Here is an 8,505-nt window from a genome sequence, read left to right on the forward strand (position 1 = left end):
GAACCAGGAACAAGGACTAGGGACCAGGTAGCGGATAGGAATCAGGAACAACAGGGGGCTGGGCCAAACGCTATGGGAAGCATGTAGAGGCTCCAACACAAGGGACAGGGCATGCTGGGATTTATAGGGAGTGATTGGTGCAACTAACCAATTAAGGGCGGACTGGCCCTTTAAATCTGAGACAGCCGGCGCGCGCGCGCCCTAGGAGGCGGGGACGCGCGTGCTGGCCGGCACAGGCGGAGACAGGAGCGGAGGAGAGGTGAGGCGCCCCCAGGGGCCGAACTAGCAGCAGCGCCGGGTCCCTGCACAAGGACCCCGGCAGCTGCATGGGGCAGAGGGAGGTCGCCGCGGCGGCCCGGAACACGGGACGCCGCCGCGGCCGTGACACCTGTCCCCATACTATACTGTCCTTACATAGAAGATTGGACCTGTCCCCATATTATACTGTCCTTACATAGAAGATTGGACCTGTCATCATATTATACTGTCCTTACATAGAAGATTAGACCTGCCCCCTATTATACTGTCCTTACATAGAAGATTGGACCTGTCCCCATACTATACTGTCCTTACATAGGAGATTGGACCTGTCCTCATATCATACTGTCCTTACATAGAAGATTGGACCTGTCCCCATGCGATACTGTCCCTACATAGGAGAGCGGACCTGTCCCCATACTATACTGTCCTTACATAGGAGATTGGACCTGTCCTCATATCATACTGTCCTTACATAGAAGATTGGACCTGTCCCCATGCTATACTGTCCCTACATAGGAGAGCGGACCTGTCTGCGATGCCCTGACCCATGGGGGCCACTCCGCAGTATAGATGGTGCTGACAGGCAGGAACCGGGGCAGCTGTGGGATATAGTGGTCACGGTTTAGGCACGAGGGTGATACAGCTGGAAACCGGGCTCCTGACCCTGCGGGAATACTGGGCATGCGATTCTTCGTTGTCCTTAGTCAGGGCACCAATTATCACACCAATGCCAAGGTTCAGAAACAACGGTAGTTGTATATTTATTGTAACGGTGGTAACTAGTAGTAACAGTCTCTCCGGATGCAACCGGGAATAAGGCAATCTTGAACAAAGCAGAGTAATGGGTGATGCTGCAATAGGCTGTGAGAGTAGCGTGCTGAATGATGGGAGTAGTAGTGATACTGAAGTTGAGATGCTGGGTGGAATGAGACTTGAATAAAATACTTGCTGTTGATGATTTGAGAAGATGATGATGAGAGGAGCTGAAGAATGACTGAAGAATCGACACCCAGATGAGAATCTTGAGACTTGAGACAGGAACACAGCCAGCGGACTGAAGCCGCAGAGCACGCGCAGGTCTCTCTCTTAGCAGGGGGAGAGGACAAAAAAACACAACTTGTCTCCTGAAGGTGGAGGACAAGACTGAGGTAGCACAGGAAGTCACATGGTAACCCCAGCCAAAAGCTCGATGACCATTGGTGTTACCATGGAAGCAGGGCACAGTCACGTGACATCCAGCCATTGCATCATCACACCATTAGGCATATGCAGAGGAATATACATGAGAAGTACCATCCTTGAACACTAGGAGGCGACATAATACCTTTAGACACTGATACCTGAATACACATGCAATAAATGAATTAAATGGCAGACCTGAATACTGCAGGGGTGACACAATACACGCAGTTTGCAGTGGACCATAGCTTTCCAGAACAGAACTAGTTATAATAAAAATATGAGCATGAGAAAGGCTGTTCTGGGACACTGCATACCTCCCTACTAGAAATGAGCCGACCTCGGCGAACCACAAGCTGAGGTAGATGTGGCCGAAGGAACATAGAGTACCAGGACAACAAGACAAGAGGAAGGAATGTTAGTGTGAGTGAATGTGTAGATGTGTGTTTTCCACGCTCAAGGCACAGGTGACAAGAGAAATATGAAGAGAAAGAAAACCCTAGTGGCAGGACTTCACCTAGGGGTGCCTAACGTACTCTGGTTACAGGTAGTTAGTGCGTGGACTATCTGACATGGAAGTCAGGACTACTTAACTGCTGGCGGGCGACCCTCAATATTCCAGCCAGTTCGACAGTAGGTTTCCAATGAAAATGAGTTACCCTACTGGAAAGAAACCTGTGAAGACCTGTGTACTATCATGGCATGTCTGTGTGAAGTGTCTTGGACACCTGGAAGAGAAAGAATAAAATAACAAAAGCAAACATACATCTGGGTACCCTCATACACACCACTCAATCATACCACACAAGCACTCCATAGGCCGAACACACGAAAAGGTATCCAAGGTGCAATGTGTATGGACAAGTGTAAAGGTTGAGTATGACTATGTGTAGCAACTACTATGTTGGGACAAGACAGAGGTGAACAAACACTGGAAACAAAAGGAAGGGAAATACAGAAGACAACAAATACTGCGAGGTCTGGAGGAGGATTGGCTCACATGACTCTGAAGACATCTGAAGAAAACTGGCTCCAATAATCTTTCCAGCTGTAGATATAATAGACACAATAATATCATGCATGGAGAAAATAGAAGATCCTTCTGAAAAATACACTTTTTAGAAAATACACTTTCTCTGAGGCTATAGATATAAATATGTAGACTGACTACACTGTCAGGAAACTGTCTGACTCTGACATGAGAATATACACTGTGAGAAAAAATACTTCTTCTAAAGTCACACTTTACTCTGAGACTATCTAAATGACTTGACTGCTTACTCAGAGGTAGGAAAATATATATATATGACTCTGACAAGAAAATAGACTTTTGACTACTGAAGTGCAATACTGAAGTGCAATGCTGAAATACAATAATAAACCTCTGACAATCACATAATCTGGAAAATGCTTTAGGAAGGAATGGATAAGTGTCTCTGTGTGGTAGAGTCTCTTTAGGCAATATACACCATCGTCCATGTAAAGGCTCTGGGACAGGCACTAGAGAACAGTTTGGTCAATGAGTGTCCATCAGCACATAGCTGGATGATAATAAGGGAACTTGGTCAGGAGGACCAGGCACGAACCTTGAACGTTGCATAACTTTTTTTTTTCACACAGGAACAACAACAAAACAGGAACAGTTTAAGGACTTTGGTCTCTGTTTACTGGGAAGAGGCAGGAGGAACCTCATTAGGCCCCTTCTCCTTCCTCTGCTTTTCCTTCTCCCACGGATAATAGAAGCGTGGGGACCCTGGGGCAGAGGCGTTCGCAGACGCGGTGGTAACCACAACGCTGGGGGTCACTGTGGTGACGGGGGAGATGATGGGCGCCACATGGTAGGTGACCGTAGTGGTGGAGCAAGCGGCTTTAGCCACAGCAGCAGAGGCAGCAGAGCAGGCTGCGGTGGTAGCTGAACCTGGAGCCCTGGAAGCAGCAGTGATAGAACCCAACGGTTTAAAATCCTGCCAATCTTCGTTCCAGTCCTCTGAGGGAGTTGGTAGGAAGGGCCGCTGTACCGGATTCTTAGGCCGGGTGACTGCTGCAGCCCATGGACCCTTCGGGGATCCCACCATGGTATACTCAATCACTTCTCCAGGAACAAGGTTATTGAGATAGGCGGGTTGGTAGTCCCGCATTACAGCTCGTCTATTCACCAGCACTAGTAACCCGGTGTACGAATCCATGACCAGGCCGTACCCCCGTCGCTTGTCAAATTTGGTCACGGTTCCTCTCCTCCTTTCCAGGGGGGCAGCACCGGGTCGGGGCTTTTCCAACTTGCGGATGAACAACCGCTCAGATGCAGCGTGAGATTCCAGATAGGGGGTATATGGGTGACCCCACAGGGGGCATAATCTGGATAAGGCACAGATGGAGGTGGTTCCGGTGCTAGGCCGGGTTGGGGAGAGAAGGTATCACCGGCAGTAGGGGCTGCTGTGAACTGCCGGGCGGTGGTAGCTGCTGCAGGCGCCGGGGTAGCCATAGCGGGCGCAGCTTTAGTAACAGGCGGCAGCAGGGACAGCGCCTGTCGGATCTCCTCGGCCAACTTAAGGATGGCTGGCTCATCCCGAAACACCCACTGAGGTAAGGGAGGTGACCTAGGTCCCGGGAGCCGCCAGGGGCTTGTGAAGCAGGAGGCCTTGGAGTTTCTTCCCTTGCTAGGGACGGGGACAGGGGCCCACGGAGTGTCAGTACTCACTCTGAAATCACAGTCAGGCGAAGTGGATCCCCCAGTCGAGAAGGCCAAGTCCGAGTCGCTGGAGCGCCCTAGCTCCGGGGAGAGGCTGGGGTTCGGAGAGGAGTCCTCGCCTTGCTGGCCGAGATCCGGGCTGGAAGCTCGACTGGGACCGGCAGTGTCTGATGCGGCGGACCCCCAGCTGGAGTCGTCATCGGACGGGAGTGGGACCAGTAGGCAGGCCGGATCCAGTTCAGGCAGACTTGCAGGCTGCATAGGCAGAGTAGCGGTAGCAGCCACACGCACCGTCCTTGCGGGTCGCCATCTTGCTGCTCTCTGACCGGATCTTGTAGCAGGAAGGGGAGGAGCAGAGGGCTGGAGGATCAGGTTCCAGAGTCTGCCCGGTAACAGTGACGTCATCTGGCGCAGGCAGCCAATCAAGAGCAGTCAATGCAAAGTCTATGGCGCCGGGCGATTCCCGCGCTTTGGCAGCATGGCAATTTACCCCCTCCTCTCCGGGGTATGGCGCAGCCAGAAATTGAAGAAGACGGCGGCCATCTTGTGTACAGTCTAGGGCCCTGAGGGCCTCGATTACCCCCATAGTGATATAGCAAAGTCTCTTTGGGGGTTGCGGCATAGTCTTGGGGCACACAATGTAAACGTAATCCTGTTCGTGACGCCAAATGCGATGCCCTGACCCATGGGGGCCACTCCGCAGTTTAGATGGTGCTGACAGGCAGGAACCGGGGCAGCTGTGGGATATAGTGGTCACGGTGTAGGCACGAGGGTGATACAGCTGGAAACCGGGCTCCTGACCCTGCGGGGCATGCAATACTGGGCATGCGATTCTTCGTTGTCCTTAGTCAGGGCACCAATTATCACACCAATGCCAAGGTTCAGAAACAACGGTAGTTGTATATTTATTGTAACGGTGGTAACTAGTAGTAACAGTCTTTCCGGATGCAACCGGGAATAAGGCAATCTTGAACAAAGCAGAGTAATGGGTGATGCTGCAATAGGCTGTGAGAGTAGTGTGCTGAATGATGGGAGTAGTAGTGATACTGAAGTTGAGATGCTGGGTGGAATGAGACTTGAATAAAATACTTGCTGTTGATGATTTGAGAAGATGATGATGAGAGGAGCTGAAGAATGACTGAAGAATCGACACCCAGATGAGAATCTTGAGACTTGAGACAGGAACACAGCCAGCGGACTGAAGCAGCAGAGCACACGCAGGTCTCTCTCTTAGCAGGGGGAGAGGACAAAAAAACACAACTTGTCTCCTGAAGGTGGAGGACAAGACTGAGGTAGCACAGGAAGTCACATGGTAACCCCAGCCAAAAGCTCGATGACCATTGGTGTTACCATGGAAGCAGGGCACAGTCACGTGACATCCAGCCATTGCATCATCACACCATTAGGCATATGCAGAGGAATATACATGAGAAGTACCATCCTTGAACACTAGGAGGCGACATAATACCTTTAGACACTGATACCTGAATACACATGCAATAAATGAATGAAATGGCAGACCTGAATACTGCAGGGGTGACACAATACACGCAGTTTGCAGTGGACCATAGCTTTCCAGAACAGAACTAGTTATAATAAAAATATGAGCATGAGAAAGGCTGTTCTGGGACACTGCATGTCCCCATACTATACTGTCCTTACATAGAAGATTGGACCTGTCCCCATACTATACTGTCCTTACATAGAAGATTGGACCTGTCCCCATGCTATACTGTCCCTACATAGGAGAGCGGACCTGTCCCCATACTATACTGTCCCTACATAGGAGAGCGGACCTGTCCCCATACTATACTGTCCCTACATAGGAGAGCGGACCTGTCCCCATACTATACTGTCCCTACATAGGAGAGCGGACCTGTCCCCATACTATACTGTCCCTACATAGGAGAGCGGACCTGTCCCTATCCCTGATATGGTAGCTATACACTGTCCTATCTAAGATTAATATAAACTAGTGACAGAGAAGCTGAACAGAATGATGTATCCCTGACATTGTTCTGGCAGTTGATTCGTAGATATCCTCCTGAATAACCTGGACAAGTAGTCCTCTCTGTTATGTGCGTGAGCCCAGCAGTCCTGGATATTCATGAGCACCAGCTCTCTCTGCCCGCTGGCCACAAATGTGCAGTTATCTATAGCCTAGTGATAGATTCCTGTTAATAAGTTGATCAACAAATCCAGACCCACCTGTCAGCCTAGGAAAATTATGGCAGATTGGTATATAACAAGTAATGTATAGCTCACATATATATACACACACCTTAAGAATTACTTTATTTACAGGTTTGATAATCCTGTATTTTGTCACAAATGAGCAGGTTTACACCGCACTGACTACTATACAAAAAGAGGGGAGAGACGGCATGTATATAAACCACTGTGACATGTCAGTTGTCACAAATTAGGGAACAGGAGGCCAAAGTAGGAGAAACCTCTGCAAAGAGTGTATTATTCTATTTGTTGCCTATGTTCACACACTGTATAACAACGGCCGTTGCTATACTGGCCGAGCGCCAGCCAGTGTTTGCATGTTAATGGGGCTCTCAGAGCTCTTACAGCCGCAGGAACATTTATTTCGGAACAGCGCACTCGGGGTGGGTCTGGAACTTAATTAACCATTGATTTCCATACAGACCACAGGTGAACAGACGGCATCCGTGTGTGCATGGAAGATAAATAACGGCCGCTGTTTGTGCAACAGCGGCTGTTATTAATAGATAAACGAATTTTTTCGCACGGTCGCACACCTAACGTCGACCATTGTTGGTGCAACGTGTGGTTGGATTGGACAGCATTGCATTTATTTTAATGCAATGCCGCCCAGGCTGAAAAAAACGTGAAAACAGTGGCCATTCGTTACACAAACAGTACATAGGGTGAACACACCTGAAAACTTAACCTTTATTGTAATAGTATAAAATTCTTACCACATAAACAAGTACAAATGTGTGACCCTCACCTTGACCAACTTGGCCGCACCAGCTTCACCAATATAAATATGAATGTATGTAAAATAAATACATAGATATATGAACCAGGTTGGTGACTGTCCTTATTTACAATCTACACTGTAGACCCTGCCTGAGGATGGGTTCACACTACGGAATCTGCGCGAACCCGCTCACATCGGCACGCATCTCCACCCGTGCCATAGACTCAATTCTATTAGCGGGCGAATTCCGCTGTCCACCAGAAGAAATCACATGGCAATTCTTTTGGCGGACGGCGGAATAGGCGCACCGCTGTGAGCGGGTACGAGCAACGGAATCCGGTGGGACTTATCCATGCGGATTCCATAGTGTGAACCCACCCTATTGGTGCGTTTACACAGACAGATTTATCGGCCAGATTTTTTAAGCCAAAGCCAGGAACAGATTTGAAAAGAGGAGAAATCTCAATCTTTCTTTTATGTCCTGTTCTCTGCTTTTTGTCTGTTCCTGGCTTTGGCTTAAAAAATCTGGCAGATAAATCTGTCTGTGTGAACGCACCATAACACAGTGGTTTATAGTGGCAATCCTACTCTCGGCCAACCTAATAGGCCCTAATGTCACAGACGAAGCCAGATATAGTTACAGTCAAGCTTACAACGTGTAACAGTTACCTATAGTCAGTGGAAAAATAGATAATAAGTAAGGTACACTAAAAGATACAGTCAAGTCAGTCAAGGGTGTCTATCATTTAAACAAACTTCTGCCATATAGCGACATGTTTGTATCGATGGGGGTACGGGTGCTGAAACCCCTGCCAATCTCTAGAACTAAGTGGCAGAAACACTCAGCAGCACTCACTCTGCCCCTTCGTCTCGGCTCTTACTGCTAAAGTAGTAGTACACAGAATTATAATGGAGCCTATGGAACTTCCAGGAGACACGATCACCAGAAGTTCTATCATAATTCCGTCCACTGCTACTTTTCCAGTCAGAGTGGAGATGAAGGGGCTGTGGACTTGGACTTCAAAGTGCTTCTGCCTCTTCGCTCTAGCGATCGACGGGGGTCTCAGCACCCGTATCCTCACCAGTACCGGTGTCGATATGACAATGTCAGACTTTTGATTAAATGATAGGTACACTTAAATATTTTTCTGGTTATTATCTATTTCTCCATGGACTTTAGGTAACTATTACACACTGTCACCCGGACCGTAACTACAGTATCAGACTCCCTCTGTAACATTAGGGTCCAGGGGTGGGCTGGGCTGGGGGGCAGGGTGGCATCTGCCCCCCGGGACGGTCTTCCTCAAGACAGTATGGGGCCGCACAGCTGTCACTCACTGACAGCTGGTTGAAGGTCTCAGGGCCGCCCTGCAGCTTCTAACCGCCCCAGCGCTCTTTTCTCTGACACCTAAGAGTGTTGGAG

The sequence above is a fragment of the Dendropsophus ebraccatus genome, chromosome 10 (genome assembly GCF_027789765.1).
Source record: "Dendropsophus ebraccatus isolate aDenEbr1 chromosome 10, aDenEbr1.pat, whole genome shotgun sequence".
NCBI classification, from domain to species: Eukaryota; Metazoa; Chordata; class Amphibia; order Anura; family Hylidae; genus Dendropsophus; species Dendropsophus ebraccatus.